This window comes from Humulus lupulus, chromosome X, assembly GCF_963169125.1.
Source record: "Humulus lupulus chromosome X, drHumLupu1.1, whole genome shotgun sequence".
Lineage (NCBI taxonomy): Eukaryota > Viridiplantae > Streptophyta > Magnoliopsida > Rosales > Cannabaceae > Humulus > Humulus lupulus.
The window spans coordinates 187853133-187874119 of NC_084802.1; positions in this window are offsets into that span (position 1 = coordinate 187853133).

Sequence of the window (20987 nt, forward strand, 5' to 3'; positions counted from 1 at the left end):
CTCAAAGAATGCATTGGGGTCGACCACGATTTCCCTCTCCACCACAAGGCTGAAATGAGGGATGGAAGAGTCAGAGGTGGCCGACTTTCCTTTCTCTTTGCTCTGAGCAGAGGAGCTCGTGGTGTTTTTCTTTGCGGGGGCCATGATTTAGATCGCCTGATGACCAAGCGGCCTATTAGTGGCGACCTAAGACAATTACTTTCTACGATGTTACGGGTACGAAGATCCGAGGGTTTAAGTGGCTTACTTTTGGGATTTAAAACTTTACATGAGCTAAGGTGTGTTCTAGCCTTAATGCGTGGTTCCACGAGTGGTCCTAGGCCACGTGCTTGGATTTCTTAAAATTCCTTGATACTTCGGGATTTGTGTGTCAGACTCGTCAGACCCACTACTTTCTTTTGAAAGTGGTTTAATGCAAAAACGCTTAAGGAATCGTAACCTTTAAGCTACCTAGGACCAAACCTAAAACTCCTTCGGCTTCTACACTCCAAATAAGTATTCAAATTGATTTACAAGTAGAATTTTCTTTGTAAATCCCAGAAAATTTGCCCAGCTTTATGAAAATCTTATTTCTAAATAAGCCTAGTATCGTTCATTTAGCCTTAACCAAACCCTATTTTCTATTTATACTCAAACGTAGCCTAAACGACATTGAGCAAATGACGTTGCTCACAGTAAAAAAAAACTTATTGGAAAGCAAAGAATTAAAAAATTCAAACCAAGTGAAAGCTTCTGAGAGTCTGCAAGGCGATGCGAGTTTTTGGGAGAAGTTGGAGAAGAAAAAGGGAAATCTTGTTTTTGAAAAGGAAACTTTTTGAATGCAAAAGTGGTGAGCGTTCATGTCTAATCACCCTATTTATACGTAAACTACAGGAATTAATTCAGGCCATTCGATTGGGTTAGCTCGAGATCCAAAGGCCAAGAATAAATGAACCATACAATGACAAAAATTTGACTGGACAGTTGTCACAATCCTTGAAACTCAAACATATGTCAATTACAGATAGCCACGTGTCCAATACTCGAGTAGTGGGCAGACATGATTTTACATGGCAGAAGCCTAAAAGCCCCTATTGTACATCTCAGAAAATGACAACATTAAGCACGAGCATGAGCTTGTGGGAAAAATGTTGTATCCTAAAATTAGCACGAGTTCAATTACTCAGCTCGGGTACAACTGTCATATGAATATGTGGAAAACTAGCCAAGTAGAACATCTGGTTAACAATGATGTGAGCAGATCGCCTCTTAGGATAGCAATCCAATTCGAGACTTATTGTGGCCAGATCCACATTTGGGCGCTCTGAGCTTAATACGAACTAAGGTTCAGATAGTCTTTAAACACCAACTCGGGTGAGATATTCAGATCGTGGGAACCTGGTCAGAACGCATACTGAAGGATCCTATGAGATTCAGAAGCTCCTTATATGCTCATTAATGTCTAGGTTGTATTGCATATCTATCATTTATTATTCGAGATAGCAGAAGTATATTCTATTCTATTATCAAATCATATCCCAATGTAAATGGGAATAAACTGTATTAAATGTATACCTTATTTATTCACGCGGTTACCCAAACCTGTCCATGAAATTCCTCTATAAATATCAGGGATAATGAACAGGGAAGGGGACTGCCTTTTTGTATTACAAAACTCTGTAAAAATTGTGAGAGAAAAATAATAATACTATATCGTGGATTATGTAGGTTTTAACCACTTGTTATCCCCATTTCCTCTCAGGGTTTTGGGCCCTCGCCCCGGCCCACGGTCAGAGGGGCCGGTTCGGTATTCGGGCCCAACCCGCGGACTACGGACTGGGCCTGTGCAGGAAGGTCCGGGAAGTATCTCCGGGTTCATGATTCGGCTCGAACGGTCCCGGCACTGTCCAGAGTGCCCCGGATCATCGCGGCCATCGCGTCCCGCTCCCGGACCCAGAATGGTCCGGGTCCGAAGTAAACACAGCGGGCCCAAGGTAAACTAACCTGGACCGCTTCATCCCCAGGCTATGGGCCAGGCGTCCAGGACACTGTAGCCGCCTCATTTCGCGTGGGTCTTGTCCCCCCACTTTTCACCTGCAGAAAGGGTCTCCTTGGGATTGTCTGCTGGCGTGTCAGGACTGCGCAGCCAAGTACTCTGACCGGTCTTGTCCCCTGAATCTGCCTCGTGATTCGAAGTGGTCAGAGCCAAAGTGTCGTTTTGTCGGGAGAATGCTTGCATCTCAGGGCAACTAATTGGGCCTGAGCTGGTTTGGGCTTGATGTACTATATATCTTTTTAGCTCGGACCTCTACTAGGAAGGCCCCCTGTACACATATTCCAAATGGGCCCGGGTCAGGCCCGACCCAAACCTGGTGTCCCCCTCATTCTATAAATATAAGTTGTAATGCTCCATAGAAAGGGGAGCAGAAACTCTGCTGAAAGACAGTTAGACAACTCCATTGTAAAAGCTTATTCTAGCTCTAATACAGATCTGTATACAGACTCGTGGACTAAGGCTAGTTAACGCCCCAACTACGTAAAAACCTTGTGTCGATCCTCTATTCTCTTTATTATAATTAGTAAATATCCTTCTTTAGGAGAGTTGCCGAAAATCTCGGTTAACACCACTAAACTACGTAAAAAATTATGTGTGTATGAGAGAATTCTTATTATTTCATTACTATTTATAATTTAACACTAATATTCTTATTAGATTTTTTAATCTACGCGTACACGTCGACAATAATATTTTTACTTGACAAAAATAAAGACACTCTACCGTTAGGGGTAAAAGACATGGCCCAATGTAATGTCTCCTATGAATATATTTATATAAAAGCACTAGCTGAAGATGGTGGGCGGAAATGATCGAAAAAATCAGATTAAAAGTCTGTGTAACAGAATCCAAGTCAATGGTCGTTGAAAGTCAAAACCACCTAAACTCATATGCCATATTATTCCTGGAAGCTTCTGTCTTCATCTATGAATTTGCCACTTCGATCGATGATAGAGACATGAAATGATGATGGCCATGCTTTCTCAATTAATTAGATAATATCACCTCTGGTTCACATATGCCTCTCTCACCCTCCTTTTATTTCATATCCACGTGTTACTAAGTACTCAAACTAGCTTCTTAATTAATTCTAATATTTATTAATGAAAAAGTATCATTTTGATTCTTATATTTTTTCTGAAAATGTGATCAGTTTTTATATTTTGTTAAATGACAATTTAAATTATATGTTTTATAAAATAAATTAAAATAGTACCCTACATCCTATTTTTGTTAAAATATTTTCAATTATAAAATCAATTATCGGGTCATAAATAATACGATGAGTTCATAAAACACAAAATCTGATCGTATATTTAAAAAAAATACAAAAGCCAAATTAATATTTTCCCTTCATTAATTACTTAGTTTGGTCTTCTCTAATTAATTAACTATATTATCACATCTCAGTGATGTTATTTTGGAAAACAATTACAATATTTAATTTCAAATTCACTATTTCATGCTAAGCTTTATTTATTTAATTTTTTTTGTACTTCATGTTATGCTTTTATTTATTTATTTATTATTTTTTAGATATAGATAAAATTATTAATGGACGGTCATGGAACTACAACTTTCACGATATTAGATGACCCAATTTTATGAGATCTTTACAATTATATATAATATAAAATAATTACAAAAATCACATATAAAATTTTATTTACAAAAATATCTTACTACATCATAAAAAAAAATTTGATTTAAAAAATAATATATCTGAATTGGAAACATTCCTAAAATTACGAGTTTTCTGTTTTTTTTTTTTGAAGTAACCTTTTGGTTATTTATAATAGTAATAAGTTACCAATTGGTAACTTTTTTTTTTTATTAAAAGCTTTACTTTTAGTTCATATTATTTCATTATCTTTTGGTTAACTCCAAAATTTATTTGTAGACATCTTAATATATCAATTAGTTAAAAAAAAATATTCACTAATTTTTTTGTGTGTCCCTTTCTTCTCTCTCTCGAGGTTAGGGTGGTTCTCCGGTAGTCTTTTCGAAGATTCTGGCGGTCTCTTTCTTGGCAAAGTATGGATGATTTCTCAGCCTTATATGATACCTTAGCAGTGGAAGAGGATTACGAGGATGAGTTCTGTGATGATTTCAATCAGGAATTATTGGCAAAAGGGGCGGATTACAACGCTCGTTCGTTAATAGGGCAGGTTATTTGTACCAAACATGTGTCTCGCGATGCGGTCATCGGTATGGCTGGATTTTATTGGAAAGTGCAAGGCAAGTATGAGGTTGAGGCGTATGGACGGAATATTTTTCTCTTTCGTTTTGCTTTGTTAACAGACCGAAAACATGTGCTTGAAGGGGGTCCTTGGATCTTTGATAGTAACCTGTTGGTTCTTAAAGAATCGGACGCGTTTGTGGATCCGACGTCTACGAACTTTGACCATGCAGAGTTTTGGGTCCAGATTCATAAGGTCCCAATGTTCTGTATGTGTCAAAGTTGGGGGTTTGAACTTGGAAAATTGGTGGGCACTGTGATTGACGTGGATAATAACTCTTCGGGGGATTGCCTGGGGAAGTATCTTCGGGTCCGTGTACTTGTTGATATCACCAAGCCTTTAACTCGTATAGTTCAGAGGCGCCTTCGGGATGGCCATGAACCGTTTACGTTTCCGCTCCGCTATGAACAACTGCAGATTTATGCTTTTTCTGTGGTATTTTGGGTCACCCGTTTAAAGAATGTTTATTGAAACCACCTAATATTATAAAGGATGCTGTCCTCAAATATGGTGAATGGATCCGGGCTCCTACTCCGGCAAAAGTTTTAGGTCCGGGTGCAAAACGAGGTCGCTTCCGGGAGCCGGAAAAGGTGGCCAATGCAGCTGAGCATGGCGGCATACCGAATTCTCAGCCTCATGTGGGCAGAGTCGATCACGAGAAAAAAGGAAAAGCTAAAGAGATTGAGCGTGAGAATAGGAAAGTTATTAATTGGCACCCAAAATCTCAGATTTTTGAAGAGAATAATGTGGAAACTATTCCCATATCTCGCCTGGTCATGAGGTGGCACATTTGGTCTCATCTACACTACTTAATTTATCCCAAGATTTTAGGAAGCCTACCGATTTTGTTTCAATTCCAAATATTGGGGACCCTTGTACTCCACGTGCTTTAAATAAGGGTGTTATGGGTATGTATAATTCTGGTGGGTTGACTAAAAATGAATTAATCACTAATGAGTATATTGGGCCAAAGGAGGGTTGTAGTGAGCCCAATAAGGAGGCTGTGCCTTTTGGTAGTCCTCACGTGGCTTTTAATGAACACGTGAATGATCATTTACGTGGGTCATTGCATGGGAATGTGGCTTCAAGGTCTTTGGGTGTCTCATTCAGTTCCGTTCAAACTAGAAGCTCTGGCAAGGAGAAGAAGAAATCTCGGAAACTGCCATTTCTGTCTTCTTTGGCGGTTAATGCAAAGAGCCCAAAGAAAGTTCCAAAAAAAGGCCAGTCGGAGCTGTCGGAACCTCGCCGGGCAGACTCCTCTATTGCGACTGAGGTTCTTGTTTCACCATCTTCTTCTTCTCCTCTACTCATGAATGTTGGGAAGGAAGACCTCAATTTGAATGATGCGGTGGCGCCTGATGTTCAGGGCCACCGAGCATTATGAATTCCTTATCTTGGAACGTTCGGGGAATTGGGAACAACTGAACGTTTCAGATTCTTAAGTCCTATGTTCTTGAGTTTCGGCCGGATATCGTTTTTTTGTCGGAAACTCTCTGTAATCACTCTTGGCTAGAAGTTGTTCGTGTTCGTCTTGGCTTTGTGGGCAAATTGGTGGTGGAAAAAGTTGGTCGTAGTGGTGGTATTTGCTTATTTTGGACCGAGAACGAGGTGGTTGATCTGTTGGGTTTCTCTCGGTTCCACATTGATGTTTTGATCTCTTCTCATTCGAGTTTAAAATGGCGTTATACAGGGGTATATGGTCAACCTGATCATAGTCTGAGGCCAAGTTTTTGGAAGTTCTTTTCTCAGCTCGCGGATGGGTACCATTGGCCTTGGTTGTGTGGTGGTGATTTAAATGAGATTTTGTTCTCGCATGAGAAGATGGGAGGGGCGTTTCGGGCTCCTGGGTTGATGGAAAATTTTCGAAATGCTTTGTCGATTATGGGACTGGTTGATATGGGGTATGAAGGCTCTCCTTTCACGTGGGTGAAAAGGAATGGAAATAATGGTATCATCCAAGAGCGCCTTGATCGTATGTTATGTAACGAACAATGGATGGACCTTTTTCCTTGTTCTTCGGTGACTTATTTGGCGTTGTGGGGCTCGGATCATCGGCCTATTCTAACTAAGATTCGTCAAGAGATCTATACTCCTTCTGGAGCTCATTCGAAACCTCAGTTTTTCTTTGAAATGGCTTGGGCTAATGAACCGGAGTGCGCAGAGTTGGTTTCTTTAGGTTGGGGGATGCCTCGTGAGGACGGCATGCAGGGCCTTTCGCAACGCATTTCTTCTGTTGCTGGTAATCTTTCTAGCTGGAATTTTAAAGTGTTTAAGCGAACAAAGGAGGCAATTAAAAAGAAAAAAAAGGAGCTTATTCAACTCGAAATTATTAATGATGAAGCTGCTTGGAAAAAGTATAAATGGGTGGAAAAGGATCTCGATATTTTGGTTTATAAAGATGAGAAATATTGGGCTTCTAGATCCAAGTCCTCTTGGTTAAAAGTGGGGGATAAGAATACCTCTTTCTTTCATAAATTTGTATCAGCCCGGAAGAAGAAGAATGTGATTAGAGGTGTAATGCCCCAAATTTCCTAATAAGGTTTAGGACCTTGATTAGGAGGCCGGGAGGGCCATAATTGATTTGTTATAGTATTTAATGACTATATGCATGTTTATGTGAATTATATTATTATATGATGGTGAATGCATGCATATGGGAGAATTTATTATTGTGAGGGTATTTTGGTAATTTGGCCACTGTGGGCGTAATTGTATACTTTGGGTGCATGACTGTGATTAATTAATATAGCCACATTATAAGATGGATTGGTTCGAGCTTATCGACATGAGACGATCATGGGGTGTAAGTGTTCGGTCTAGTCATAACGGGTTTAAGTTCGGGGCTCGGGGTGAGTTTCGGGGTGAATTTAATGATTATAGCGTTTCCGGGGATTTTAGGGTAACGAGATATGAATTATTGGTGTTTGAGGATATTGAGATTAGCGAGAATTGGGAAGCGTTAATTATGATTAACGGGTTAAGCTAAAAGTACCAATTTTACCCCTAAAATAGCTTAAGAGGCTTTAGATGACACAAGGGAAATTTGGTCATTTTAGGGGTGGATATATGTGACTTAGGTGACTGTAGAAGGTGGTAGATTTGAACAGAATAAAAACAGAGTTTTGCTTCTTCCTTTCCCGTACATCATCTTCTTCACTTCTCCTTTGAGGGTTTTGAGTTCTTGGTGGAGATTCAAGCTAGGGGAAACTAAAGGCTGGGTTGGAGACTGGGTTTGGCTTGTAAGGGAGGTCCAAGAACAGTTTCAAGGTGAGTTTTAGCCTTTGGTTTCAGGTGTTGCTCTGTTTTCGTTTTAGTTTTCAGGTCATGATTTTTGGTGTAGAAAGTGGGAATCAAAGGGAGTTTTTGTGTTGGTTTGGTTGGGATTTGATGAGAGTGAGCTAAGGGTGTTATTTGGGGGTTTAATTGTATGTTAGGAAGAGGTTTTAAGAAGGTTTGAAGGACTGATTTTGGAGGAAATCGCACAGGGGAAAAATTGGTTCGTGCGTGGGCATGTTGCTGTTCTGGGTTGGGCGCCGCGGCGCAGCAGGGGTGCGCCGCGGCCCTTGGCATTTGTCAGGAGGGAGCCCTCTCTGTTTGAGGGTGCGCCGCGGCGCAGCAGGGGAGGGTCGCGGCCCTTAAGGCCATTTTGACCAAAAACATGTTTCTAAGCTTGGGGATTCAAGCCATAAGCCTCAGGGTTGTACCTAGTACCCGGTTAAGTGGGGATTGATGTCCCGGAGTCTAGATATTGATTTGGGAACTTATGTTGATCATTTTTATTGATGATACCTTATATTTGGTTATGACTAGGTGACCGCTAAAGGACTAAAAGTTGATCGTTCTCAAGGGTCGTTCTTTTAATCATTCTAGCTCGACATTGAGGTAAGAAAACTGCACCCTGTGTATATGAGACATGCATGGTTGCTATTGATGCATGTCGGTTGATTATTATGTATGACATGCATGGTTATTATGATGCATGTTGGTTGATTAATGAGTATGACATGCGTGGTTATTATTGATGCATGTCGGTTGATTATTATGTATGACATGCATGGCTATTCTTGATGCATGTTGGTTGACTATTAAACGTGACATGCATGGCTGTTATTGGTGCGTGTTAGATTGCTGGATTTATTGCATATGATGCATGAGAAACATGTGATTGGGACATGCTTTATATACTGAGTATAATATTGTTCAGAGGTTGAGTCTTTGTGTTGATGCGTGGCCCTAATAGTACTAATACCTGTTTAGTAAGCATGCTAAATACCTCGTTTATTGATATGGAATATGTGATATGTGTTTGGTGGCATGTCTTACTAGTGAAAGACACTGACTAGTTAGGGACCGACTCTAAAGTCGAGAATCATGCATTGAATGGCTCTATGGCATTAATGCCAGACCGACCCTAAGGTCGAAGAATTTATAAGCGCTTGCCTGGTCTATGACCAGATGTTTATGGCCAAGGTATATGACCCCGGTGACTGTTTGTCACACGACCAAGGGACGCTGTCCATGGCACGACTCTAGAGTCGGGAGGAAGGTTATGTTGGTGACCATTCACCATGCACCTATCCTAATCAAACTTATGAAAGGATCACTTATCAGTTAAACCTTGGTGACCCTATCGTCACATGGCTAGAAGGAGTGATGCTCATTATTGTGACTTTTGGCTATTGTCACCTATTTGCTTGGACTGATAGTCCTGAGTGGTTATTATGATCGTTGTTGATATTATATCATACTTTATTGTGTTTTCTTGCTGGGCTTTGGCTCACGGGTGCTACGTGGTGCAGGTAAAGGCAAGAGGAAGCTGGACCATCCTTGAGTTGGAGAGCTTAGGTGATGACGTGTACATATGCAGCTGCTCGTCCGCCACGACCGAGGTTTAAAGTGGAACTAGGGTTGAACCCTGTTTTGTCGCTTAGAACGGCCTGTTGTAAATATTTTCTGTAATAGACTCTGAAATTATATTTTCGGGATCCCAATGTATATGTTAAACGTTCGAGTGAAACATTACCTCCTAACCAAAGCTTTTAATCCCTAAACCGCTAATCATACTTAGATAACGATTTTGGCCAAATGACTCGATTAGCGAGTTTAGCACTGTTTACAAGGCACACCGTAATGGTTCCAGGAGTTGGGGCGTTACAACTTGGTATCAGAGCGAGCCAAGGTTTATGGTTCCTGAAGACAAGCTGGGCATGTACACTCATCACTGAAGATAGCTTCACTCAAGGAATGGTAACTATTTCTGTAGCTATGTGCATAGCCGTTTGAATAAAATGTGAATGCTTTACTTGCATATTGTATTAGGGAGCATGAGATTCTGATAGAGCCTGGCTCTTGACTATATGATTATATGCTCCATGAATATATATACATATGTATATGACTGCGATCATATGTTTGCCTGCTCCATGAATATATAATTGTGTTATTGCATGCTGGGATTGGAAGCATGGTTTGAGTATTGGAAGAGCAGGGATTATGAGTAATGTATGAATGCCATGGGCATGTTTGCAGCACTGCAAATGGTTTATGATTTGTGGTGTGGTAAGATTCATCTCGTGGGGGAAAGCCCTTGATATGCTAATTGTGATTAATGGATCAAGTTATTGACTGCAGATTCAAACAACATGTTTATATTTAAGGCAGATTATGAGGCCTGGTGATAGTTATACAGGGACTGGGAGTTACAGCCAAGGTATCAGTTCTTCGTCTGCATCTCTGAATGTTCAGCAGACGCTTACAGATTTGCAATTAAGATTGCAGAGGCAGGAGGAAGAGATCAGGTATCTGAAGCAACAGCGGAGTCTGTTGGGGAGTACCTCTTCCTTTGCTATGCCAGGGGTGGCATCAGTTTCAGCTCAGCCTAGGGTTGAGAACAAATGGGAATTTATCTGTGGAAGATTCCTGAAGTTTTATCCTCCAATCTTTGAGGGAGGCCTAGATCCATTCAGAGTTGGGCAATGGATGGGCATGATCAGCTCCATTCTTGATAGTATGGGACTGGTGGGTCACGATAGGGTGATCTGTGCTACATGTGTACTACGGGAGGATGCCCGGATGTGGTGGGAGGTAGTATCCCAAACACGAGACACAGCTGTGATGGAATGGAAAGAACTCAGCCAGCTGTTCAATGAGAGGTATTACTGCGACGTAGCTAGGACTGCCAAGATGAATGAGTTTCTGAATCTTATTCAGGGCAATACATCAGTGACCGAGTATGTTACTGAATTTGATGAGTTGGCCAAGTTTTCCTTAGACATGGTACCCACAGACATAGTTCGGAAGGAAAGATTTATTCAGGGGTTGATTCCTGGAATAGCTCAGGGCATTAGAGTTGCCCCAGTGTGTGAAGTCTCTACCTATGCTCAGGTGGTAGGGAAGGCTCTTGTTGTAGAGAGCACAGGACATCAGATTGGGCAGCGATGTGCTGGAGAGCACGGAGCCCAGATAGTGGGAGCGGTTGTGTTGGCATAAGTCTGATGGTCGGATGGGTTTCAGAGATTTTTTTGTCTTTAACAAAGCCCTCCTTGCTAAACAAGCTTGGAGGCTTTATCATTGTCAAACCTCCCTTGCAGCTCAAGTGATGAAGGGGTTATATTTCCCTCAAGGGGATTTTCTACATGCTAAAGAAACTAGCCGGGGCTCTTATCTTTGGAAAAGCATTTTGTGGGGTAGAGAGCTGTTCCTCGAGGGGGCTAGATGGATAGTTGGTGATGGGAGCTTGGTTAAAATCAAGGATGATGTCTGGATTCCTAAAAAGTTCGTCAATACTACATATTCGTTTCATGGTCATCCTCTCATTTCCACGGTTCAGGATCTCAAACATGATAATGGTAATTGGAATAGTAACTTGATTGATAGTCTCTTTACTGTAGATGAGGCTCATCAAATTCTGTCTATTCCCATTTCACTTCAACGTCGGGATTACCTCATTTGGCATTATAATGCTTCTGGTGAGTATTCTGTTAAGAGCGGGTATTGGAATGCCGTCCGTTTGTTGGGTTGGGGGCAGTTTTCGAGCTCAGAGGGGCAATCTTCTTGGTGGAAAACTCTTTGGGCCTTTCTCTTCCTCCAAAGGTAAAAATATTTGCTTGGCAAGCTAGCTTACACTGGATTCCTACTAGAAGTATTTTGGTGGCGCATGGAGTTTCGACTACTAGGGACTGCCCTATTTGCAACGAGGCTATGGAGTCTACTTTTCATGCATTATGGGGTTGTTCTAGTCTGCGTTCGATTACTTATCATGCTCTGTTCGGTACACTTCCATCCTTTCCTTCTCATACAGATTTTTACATGTTTTTGTGTGAATGTGTTGCTATTTTGAGGAAGGATGAGCTTGAGACTCTGTTGATTTTGCTTTGGAGGATTTGGTATCGAAGAAATAAGTTTGTGCATGAGCAGCACATTATTGAGGAGGAAGGTGTATTAGGGTGGGCGCTTGATTTCCATAAACGGTATCGTGATGCTAACGCTACTGAGGTACTTAGATCTGAGATGCCTATTGCCACTAATGCCCCTGTTGCAACTGTAGCGGCTCAGCCTCGGTGGTCTGCCCCTCCTATTGGCCATTTGAAACTCAACGTTGATGCAGGGTTGGTGGCCGGTAATCGCAGGGTCAGTTGTGGGGCGGTGGTTCACGATCACCTTGGGAATTGCTTGGCATCATCGGCGGTTCCGGTCCAAGCTTTGATTACACCCCCGGTGGCTGAAGCGCTGACTGTTTTGCATGGCTTGATTCTTTGTTCGAGTTTGGGATTTAATAATGTGATTGTTGAGTCTGATTGTAAGCGGGTTTGTTTGGCTTTGTCTAACAAAACGCCCCTCTTAGCTGAGTTTGGTTCTTTCATTGCAGATATTTTCTCGCTTTGTAATAATTTTGATGTGGTTGGGTTTTATCATTGTAACCGGTCAACCAATTCCATAGCTCATGATCTGGCCAAGTTGGCTCTCTCCATTGACAACGCTATGATTTGGTGGCCTGGTCTCCCAAGATGTATGAGTCCTTGACTCTGGTGTTAGGCAGTTGCCTTTTAATGAAATCTTCATTTCTTTCAAAAAAAAATATATCAATTAGTTATTCTTAGGTTATATTATGATCTTATTATTTAATATACATTTTGGTAATCTTCAAGCTGATTTTAAAAATTAATGAGTTGTTATATAGTTTATTAATAAAAATTAATTTAGTATACTACACGGTAACTTTTAATAGACTTTTTTAGTCACTCGTGTAATTTACATGTCTTATTATTTAAGATACTTTTACGTTACCTTTGAGTCTATTTTAGAAACTAATTAGTCATTATGTAGTATAAAAAATTACTTCTATAATTCCAAGTTACCATGAATAGCTTAGAGAATGATGTCAATTGGTTGCTTTTTCATAACATAAACTTGGAGTTACTCCTAAAAAGTTACTTTTCATTCATAACATAAACCAATTAACCAAATTTTGAAAATAAGCTTAGAGTTAATTAGCTAAAATAAAGTTTTTTTGTAAAAATGTAACTAATGAGTATCTAATTGATATTTATAAGCAACCAAATAGTTACTTTTGATTATGGTGACGGCGAGAAACCATATGCTTCTAATATATTAAAATGATCACCTTGAAGAGTAGGTCGCGATGATTCCACTCTTGAGCCAAAATGATCAACAGTGTGGCCATAATTTTGTTTTGAAGTTATGGAGAAGAAAGAGAAAGAGAAAGAGATAATTAAATGATTATTTTAGTGTTGACAATTCTATGTATGTATTATTTTTATATTCGGTATAAAAATATTAATTTTGTAATTAAAAGTTTTGATTTTAAATCTGTAAATAAAATTAGTTATATGTTGTGAGATGTAATTATCTCAGTATTATAAATAAATAAAATATAAATTAAGATTAACAAACATAAATAGTCCGAAACAATAAATCAACTTTTGAAGGAAGCTACTAAATTTAGAACAAATAAAATATAGGGGATTTGACAGCAAAATCGCATAATTTTTACATTTTAATATTTATTTTTGGTAGGTAAACTTTCCAAATTACCAATTTGTTGGCAAATTCACAATTTCATCCATTATATGCCTGCGAGCATAGATTGTCAATGTCATCATTTTGCGATATATGTCATTAATAAAAAAATTATTTTAATAGATTTTAATATAAAGTTATTAAAAATTATTTAAATTAATTAATTGTTTTGATTATATATTGTTAAATCCACATATCTTTAAAAGTGATAATTTCTGTCAAAAGTGATAAATCATATTTGGTTCTTAGAACTAGAAAATTGGATGAATCAGATTAGGTTTCCCTAACTTATGTCCTTTGCGTTTTTATTATCCATAAATTGTATTATGTGACTAATAAAATGCATACACGTTTTTTTTATTGAGAATATTTAATTAATGTAAGGGTTCTTACTCATATATTAAATAAATAATATCTTGGTTTCCTTTCATGTAAATATTTTTGAGTAAGTGCACATAGAATGAAACTTTGTTTGCTTATTTGGTTCATGGAGATCACGATCAAATCCCTAAGGATGATATCCTTGTGTGAACTCGGTCAGCTGGACAATAAAACAAGATATTTCAATTATTTAATTTCTATTTTATAATTGATTTTATATTTGTTTTATTCTTTTTTTATTTTCACTAAAAAATAATATAATTAATTTGTGCTTGATTTTATTCTTTCTTTTATTCTGGACATTAATTTCATTTAGTACAGGAATAATAAAGTGGAATGAACTTGGACACAAATGTGTACTAGGTTCTTTATCAATTTATCCAGAAAAGATTAATTTATATTATGTTAGAATTGATTTTCTTGGCTGACCGAATCCTCCTTGAATTAAGGGAAGGTATTTTCTTTTGATCTTTAATGTGTAGGATCTCCACCCTTAGCTAGTCGATTTCTACAACTATAAAGTGAGAACTCTCAACCACTCGAAAGACAACTCTTGGTGAATATTGGTTATATTTTTATTGAAATTAAAATAGTATTAGTTGAGAGTGATTTTTGTATGTGAGACTGTGTGTAGCATCTTAATCTACTGATTAGTTAAGCTACGTTGCACGCTGTGCATTTTATGCTAAGTGTTCTCCGGGAGAAGAACTTGAAGACTTGTTTTAGAAGGATGAAAGCAGGAACTTTGGGAGAAGTTTGACACCACAACATTGAAGGAAGTTCAAGTGTTGTAGGTGCAAAAACGGTGATTAGAAGACTGTTGTACCCTAAAATTAACATGAGTTCAATTACTCAGTTCGAGTATAGCTGGCAGATGAATATGTGGAAAAATAGCCAAGTAGAATATCTGGCTAACAGTGATGTGAACAACTCGAGTTTAGGGGCTTGACAGCACGATACACAGGATATTATCAGATTGCCTCTCAGGATAACAATTGAGTTCGAGACTTATAATGACCAAATCCAACTTTGTGCGCTCTGAGCTTACTACGAGCTAGGGTTCAGATAGTCTTTGAACACGAGCTCGAGTGAGATATTTAGCACGAGGAAAACTGGACAGTACTCATGTTGAAGGATCCGAAGAGATTTGGAGGCTCCTTATACGCTCATTAATGCCCAGGCTGTTATCAAATCATTTCCCAATGTAAATGGGAATAATATGTATTAAATATATTCCTTATTTATTCATGCGGTTACCCAAACTTGTCCATGAAATTCCCCTATAAATACTAGGGATAATGGACAGGGAAGGGGACGACAATTTTTTGTATTACTAAAACTCTACAAAAATTAAGAGAGAAAAGTAATAATATTGACTTGTGGACTAGTTGGATTTTAACCACTGAACCACGTAAAAGTTATGTGTGTTCGAGAGGGTTGTTTATTATTTCATTACCATTTATAATTTAACACTAATTTACCTGTTTTATTTCTTAATATATTGTTGGTAAAAAACCACATCAACAGTTTGGTGCTTTCATTGAGAGGAAATTAGTGCTTCACAAGTTTCAGTCGACATTCATCATGGTGCTCATTCGATCGATGCACGATAATGAGATGGAACAGCCTGGTGGGCAGGAGGCCCATCATACTGCTATTCCCACTAAAAGGGGCCTAACTGTTCAACAACGTCTTGGGAAACTACCAGTGGGTCAGGACGACGCTGGGAGTTCAGCGTCACTCCCACCAAACCCTATTCTAGGATACTTGACTTCCGTTGAGATGGAAAATGGCCAGTTAAAGAGCCATCTCGCTAGGGCTAACAGGCAGATCGAGGAGGTCTTGGATCAGTTACCCCTTCTTACAACCGACGTTAATGTTGGAAAGAGGAAAAGTGGGCCTCATAAGTCCCACATGAATAACTAGTCTAAACCTAGTCGTTTTGTTAGAACCGCCACTCCGAGTTTTGTGCCTTCAGAAAGAAACCACCGGAGTGCTCAGCCCACTGGCCACCACAGGGGTCATCATCAGCCTGTCAGTCAGTCGACTAGGACGGAGACCCCCAACTTTGTGCCTTCTTCACATATTCCCAGAAATGCCCACAATAACCCGTAGGGAGGGGCTGGGACAAGCTCACGGAGGCAAAGTGCTCCAGAAAATCCTTCTGTGCCACGATCAAAACCCCAGGCATAGAGAACTAGGGACATTGGAGTGGATTCGAGGCTGGCTCATTTAATTCATCCTGATGGAACAAGGATAGCCTCGCCAAAAAGGCATCCTCCGTCATTTGTAAGACATCCAACACCACCTCCTCGCCCACAACAAAATGCTTCAGCTCGTGGGAACAGTAGGAGAAATCCTCCCCCGTCTGTAAATACTTACGCCCCATGGATGCGTGCTGAGAATCCAGGTCCTCGATCTCAACCGTGAGCCATAAGTTTTGCAAATGGAAGTTATTGGGCGAAAAGCCACTGTGAAGGCAGGTCCGAGACCGACCTGAGAATTCACTTGAGCTCAGGACAAAGTCTTCAATATGATCCCAACCCAACCTGCGTGATGATTTGAACTCACAAAGAAGGTATCTAGCTCGGAATGAGGATGTTAGTTATACTCGACATGAGGGAGGTCCGTCGATTGTATGCAACAATGAGAATGTATTTCCTAACCAAGCTCGAACTTGGAGGGACAACAACCCATCAAACGTGTATAATAGGATGGGAGCTGTTGAACAACCTCCAACTAACCTAGGGACCAAGGACCAAACCCTTAAGAGATTGGCTTTGATGGAAGAACAAATGAAAAAATCTTATCTAGAAAGAAAAAGGATGAATGTGACTCAGATGAGAAGCTCAAACCTTTTGCTCCAAACATTGCAGCGACTACATATCCTATGGGCTTTAGGATGCCGAACATGCCGACATTTGAAGGAAACACAGATCCATCCGATCACCTCGGGATGTTGAACACAATGATGATGGCCCACAATGTCGGGCTCGATCTAAGGTGTATCATGTTCTTCGCGACTCTAGTCGGACATGCCAGATAGTGGTTTAAACAATACAAGAAGCATTCGATCAGCTCGTTGAAGAAGTTGTCTTCCGAGTTTAAGAGAGCATTCCGAGCTTCATAGGTAGCTCGCATAGGGGTCGATTCGTTGGCCAATGTAAAACAGCAACTCGGTGAATCACTGAAAGCATATCTGAGCAGATTTGCCAATGTTCCAGCATGAGCTAAGGATGCTGATGATAGCTCCAAGCTCATGGAGAAGAGGACAGGAATCCTAGTGGGAGGCGACCTATGGCAAGAACTCAAACGAAAAGGAGTTAAATGTGTAGATGAGTTCTTGGCCGAAGCTCAAGAGTGGATAAAATTAGAAGAGGCACGATCTCCTGTCGCAGGAACTAGCTAGGCCCCTATCCAACCCGTTAGAGTGGTGACGGATGTTGCAGCCACGGCTCAACTCGTTTCCGAGAATAACCAAGTGGGAAATAACAAGAGGATGGGGAATGGTGAGGGTGACCAGAACAGTACGAAGTAGAACAAGTCTGTGGAGAAATTGAAGCCCGTTTATGCCACGTACACCGACCTAACGAACACCCGAGAACATATGTTCTTGGCTAATTCTAATCGCCTCCCATGGAAGAAACCAACACCTTTAAGGCATCAGAGGGCGAAGAGAGATCCTTCAAAGTTTTTCTGATTCCACAATGACATTGGTCATAACACTGATGATTTCCGACAGCTAAATGATGAAATAGAGACTTTCATTCGAGCTGGACCATTAGCCCAGTACGCCCAAAATCGGGTAGTTCCCAATCAACCTGCCGAGCAAAATCCTCAACCAGTTCTAGAAGCTTCGACAGGTCAACCTGGAGTTCAGATGAATCAGGTCAACCCTGTTAGGAACAAGTTTTCTAATACGTAGCGGAATTGTGTGATGGGTTGGCCCAGTGTACAACACAAATTTTGTAACATATTTAAACTACTTTTAAATATGTGGATCCATTAATATACACACATTAATCATAACACAAGAAAAGAATAAATAACATACCTCTTGATGCCTATCAAGTGTCATTGCTATATTTTCATAAAATAAACGATCTTTCTATCCAAGCTGCTCCTAGGTACTCACACCAAGATCTTCCACAGCGTTCTCTACACCTTAAGAAGTGTGTGGGAACTTAGAGAATAAAAGATGGTATATTTCTGATTCAAATTGATGTACTCAACACATGAGATCAAGAGAATTGGCTTGAGATTGGTTATGTAACAAATTACAATTTATCTTTTAATTAATTATCTTATTAATGAATATATCAAAACTATCTTTTTGAATTTTTCATTAATTAATTAATTAAATAAATAAAAGTGAAAAATCCATTCCCTGATTTCTATAGCTGCACGCTACACACAATCCATTGTGTGTGTTGTGCAGCACCCTATAAAATAGGGGAATGTGATTTTTCCACAATTATTTATTCAAAGTACCTTATTAGATCAAATTCAACAACTTGATAATTAATTCAAATTTGAATATATTATCTATTTAACTAATTATCACATATAATTAATTATTTGAATAAATATTAATCTTTTTAAATTCAAATCCAATTTGAACTTGTCAGATTATTATCTCCCACTCAAATAAAGATATTTAATTAATTCTACTAACTAATTAAAACCAATTTTAATTAAATATTAATTTCAAAATTTTAATATTAATTTTATTATAATTTAAAAAATTATAATAAATTAATTATTTATATAATTTCAAAAATTATACAATTATTAATTGTTAATTAATTTTGATAATTACAACTAATTTATAATTAATTAATTAATCATGATTATCACTTAATTGCATATTTAACCCAAAGAACAAAATTCTTCTTATTATGTATTTTTTACCATTTTAGCCTTTATATCAACTCTTGTCTTGAATAGTGTTGATAGAGCCGCTATGGGGACCTATGGACCTATAATTCCAAGCTCCAATAAATTTGTGATTATTAATTAAACTCTTTAATGAAATAATCTTAATTTATTAATCTCATGATTACTCCACTATAAATATGAGACTGCACTCTTGTAATTATAGGCATTTCATTTACTGAGTACTTTATAACAATAAAGCATCCATTGATATAATCATTACATACAAATTAACCCTCTAATAATGGTTCATAATTAATTGGGAATAAAATTACTGTTTTACCCTTTTAATTATATCTTGTTTCCTTAAGTACCATTGACTTTACTAGTGAATGTTAATTCATAACCAAATTATGAATTTGAGCTCAATAACCTTTCAGTCCCAAAAGTCCACCCTTAAGAGAACCATTATTCAATCTCTTACGAAAAGGTATAGATTCCTTATCTGTATACTATGTCCTCAGCCATTTACATTAATGAGTTCCCAAAATAGAAGTTTCTAGCCTGATCATCCTGACAAACCCTAACGAGTGAATTAAAGAACTCATATAACATAAACAAGAGTTCATAGTAACTTCAGGATTAAGATCTATTTGTATATGATCATCAGTTGATATATTTAATTAATCCTTCAAAACGGTATTTAACTAAGTTATTAATAAACATATTTGGTCCAGTTCTATGTATTCTTTAATATATAAAGCACATCCACTAAAGTGTCCTGCTACACTAGTAATCTAGATCTAGATCACATGTATTCATAATACTAGTTGACCGTACTTGCAGTAATTAATCTAAAGATTCCATAACTTTATTTTACTGCGAACTATTCAAGTTCATTTATCTCAATCACAATCCTCTCGTTCCAATACGTGGTTGAGATCACATATATGAACTTATGAATTTTTCTAATATTTACTTACTAATATCACAGAATAATATAGTCTATAAAATATATGCGTACCAAATTCAATTTATTTATTTATTTCTTAAAAACAATGTCTACTACCTATGCTTTTAGGGCACAATTCCCAACAATCTCCCAATTTTCCTAAAGCAAATGAGGCATCTTTCTCATTCCTATGTTTCTTACATTCTTCTTAAAAGATTTCATAGATAAAGTCTTTGTGAAAGGATCTGCAAGGTTATGCTCTGAAGCAATCTTCATAACTACAACATCTCCTCGATGAACTATCTCTCTGTCAAGTGATACTTTCTCTCAATGTGCTTTCCCCTCTTGTGACATCGTGGTTCCTTTGAGTTAGCTACTGCCCCACTGTTGTCACAGTATAGGACTAGTGGCTTATCCACACCTGGCACTACTTCTAGATCGGAGTAGAACTTCTTGAGCCACACAGCCTCTTTAGCTACTTCATAAGCTACTATATACTCGGCTTCCATGGTGGAATCTGCAATGCTGGTTTGTTTAATACTTTGCCAGACTACTACTCCTCCTCCAAGGGTAAACACTGATCCAGAAGTCGATTTCTGACTATCACTGTCTGATTGAAAATCCGAACCAGTGGGGTTCAGGTCTCCACTTGAATATACAAGCATATAATATCTAGTATTTCTAAGATACTTGAGAATATTCTTCACTGCAATCCAATGACTCAATCCAGGATTGGATTGATAAGGCTGACTATCCCTACTGCATAACAAATGTCATGTCTTGTACAAAGCATAGTGTACATAAGACTGCCTACTGCTGAGGCATAGGGATACTATCTCATATCTTCCTCTTCTTGTGGTGTTTTGGGACATTGCTCCCTGGAAAGGAATACTCCAGAACGGGTTGACATATCACCCTTTTTTTTTTGGAGTTTTGCATGTTAAAGCATTCTAGCACCTTATCAATACAAGGTTCTTGAGATCGTACCAAAGTCTTGTTCTGTCTATCTCTAAGAATTTGAATGCCCATAACATACTTGGCTTCTCCCAACTCTTTCATTTGGAATTGTTCAGCTAACCAATTCTTTACCTTTGATAATGATGTTACGTCATTTCCAATTACTAATATATCATCAACGTAAAGAATGAGGAATACTACTACACAATCTTTGATTTGTTTATAGACACATGTTTCGTCAATGTTTTGTTCAAAACCAAACGTTTTAATTGTGTCATCAAATCTAAGATTCCAAGATCTAGAAGCTTGTTTGAGTCCATAGATGAACATAAGAAGCTTGCAAACTTTTTGCTCTTTACCATTTACTTCGAACCCTTCTAGTTGAGACATGTAAATGGTTTTGTCAAGGTAGCCATTCAAAAAAGTTGTTTTCACATCCATTTGCCAAATCTCATAATCCATGCATGCAGTAATGGATACGAGTATACAAATGGATTTTAGCATGGCA